This window comes from Condylura cristata, unplaced genomic scaffold, assembly GCF_000260355.1.
Source record: "Condylura cristata isolate star-nosed mole 26May11 unplaced genomic scaffold, ConCri1.0 scaffold00002, whole genome shotgun sequence".
Lineage (NCBI taxonomy): Eukaryota > Metazoa > Chordata > Mammalia > Eulipotyphla > Talpidae > Condylura > Condylura cristata.
This window is the reverse complement of record NW_004567103.1, coordinates 503,407-505,502: the sequence shown is the minus strand read 5'-3', so window position 1 is coordinate 505,502 and position 2,096 is coordinate 503,407. Positions and strand designations below refer to the sequence as shown.

At 73.0% G+C, this 2,096-nt stretch overlaps 1 protein-coding gene across 1 annotated transcript in view; it reads right to left on the bottom strand.

The window, feature by feature from the left end:
- The window catches only part of COL6A3 (collagen, type VI, alpha 3), an 83,985-nt gene extending 82,653 nt beyond the window's left edge, over nucleotides 1-1,332 (bottom strand). The window contains exon 1 of the mRNA XM_012725152.1: nucleotides 1,126-1,332. The gene's annotated coding sequence lies outside the window, so the exon portion shown is untranslated. The remainder of the gene's footprint in view (nucleotides 1-1,125) is intronic.
- Nucleotides 1,333-2,096: the final 764 nt, after the last annotated feature.

Below are 2,096 nucleotides of genomic sequence, written 5' to 3'. Positions count from 1 at the left end.
GCAGGACATGCCGTCCTGGGGGCGCAAAGGGAACCGCGGGTCTCGGTCGGCTCCACTGGGCCGGTCCTGCTCTCAGGCAGCGAGGCCCGTGGCTGCCCCCCGGCCCGCCTCTGGCCAGCGCTGCCTCCTGGCACACGCGCCGGTCAGCGCGCTCGAGGACGGTCTCGGCTGGGAGCCAGGGGCACTGTCAGGCCGCCCGGCCGTTGGGGGGCCGCACAGGCGGGCCCCTGGGAAGCTGGGGCGCAGGTGGAGAGCCACCGGCCCCGCGAGCGCTGACTGCCACCGAGGCCCCGCCCCAGGGGTAGCCCGGCCTCCAGCGGGCTGGCTGTGCTCGGGGGCTCCGGCCGGAACCCTTGGCTCCTTTCCACCCCGGGGCTCCCCGGGCCTCCGGGCAACCCCACCTGGCTCCACCCGGTGGCCTGTGCCGCAGCGGGCCTCGGACTGGCCCCAGCAGGCTGGCAGCTGTCCGCCCGCACGTCCCTTGGGGAGAGAAGACCAGGCCCACCCTCCCCGCCGCGCAGGCCTGGGCCTCCAGCTGGCACCAGCTGCCTCGGAGCCACGGAGGCCGCCGGCCACCCCGGGAGCCCCACTTGGCCCGCTGGGCACGTGCCCAGACACCCTGTTCCCCCTCCTCTCACCCCCCAGCTCCTTTAGGCCACCCCAGAGGACAAAGACCCCAGTGGGGGCCCTGGGCGTGACAGGAAGGACTGCGTGGCCCCCGCGGCCCACCGCCCCAGTCCCTGAAAGCGGATGCGCCCCTCCCTGCCACGGGCGGGACCCCAGGCAGAAGCCGCCTGCCCCTGGGGGGGGCGGGGGCAGCTCCGCGGTGTGGCCCCCGATCCGGGCGCCGCTATCCGAGCCCATTCCAGCTCCGTTTACGGGGAGCCTTGAGCGGGAGCAGGGGAGGTGGGGGCTGAGTGCAGGGGGCCCGGGCGCCCGCTGCGCCCCCCGCCTCCTCGGGCTGCCCACGCCTGAGCCCCGCGCAGGAAACCCAGCGGCCGCAGGGAGACGGGAGACGGGCGGCCCGGCCGTCCCAGACCTGAGCCTGAGGGAGAGGCGGCCAGGGCGCCGGCCGGAGGCGCCCGCTCCCCAGCCCACACCCCCCGGGCAGGGCAGCGGACTTACCCTGGGCCGGGCGCGCCTGCCAGTGAGTGTCGTGCTGGGCCCTCGCTCAGCTGGGCGGACCCTGAGGCGGCTACGCCTGCCTGCCGCGGGAGAGGGGACCCCGAAGCCGGCGCGAGCCTGCTCCCCTCAGGTCCGTGCAGGCGGCGAGCCCAGCAGAAATGAGCGGCCTGAGTGGAAGATTGAGTCCCCACTGGCGGGACTCCAGGGCACAGTCAGGCTCCCTCGCCCCGCCCCGCCTCCTCCGCCCCCTCCCCAGGCAGGACCCGAACTGTAAATGAAAACCAGACCCCGCCGTCCTCGCTGATGTCACCGGCCTGCTGCGCCCGGCGGTGAGCTGGGCAGAGGCCGCAGCAGGACCCGCCCTCCGCCGGCACCTTTTGGGCCGGCCTGCGGGAGAGAATGCGCTTGGAACTTTCCGCGGGTCTCCATGGTTTTCTGGCCGCGTTTCCAGCACCCTCAAATGCAAACAGGAAGTGCGACCTCCCTCCACCCTGGCCACGCCCTGCTCCTCTTGAAGCTTCTGAATCGAGACTTCTCCTCATAAGCTCCCCTTTCAAAGAGTGGCACCCCTCGGCTTTCCGCCCCCCAGAGCGCTGTTTGCCAGGGCACGGGCGAGAAGGGGAGGCGGGCTTGCCGTGGGCTCCGTCTCAGCGTCGGCCCCGAGGCCCAGCTGCAGCCCCCGGGCTCGCGGCCCCGCGTCCTGAGTGGCCCTCGCGTCTCTACGGCACCCCGCACCACACGCGTGAGCCGCACGCCCAGAGGGCGCGTCCGCTCCCCGAGTCCTCCCAGCTGGGCGCTCACCATGTTGGGGCTGGGGGGCAAGGACCCCATTTGATGGAGGAGGAAAACCCGGGCGAGTGGCCGAGCTCAGGTCAGAGCCCCAGCCTTGGACACCCCAGGTTTCCTCCTTGGACACCGCATTGCGCCCCAGAAAGCGGTCAGTGCCAGATAGCGAGACGTCTGAAGGTAAC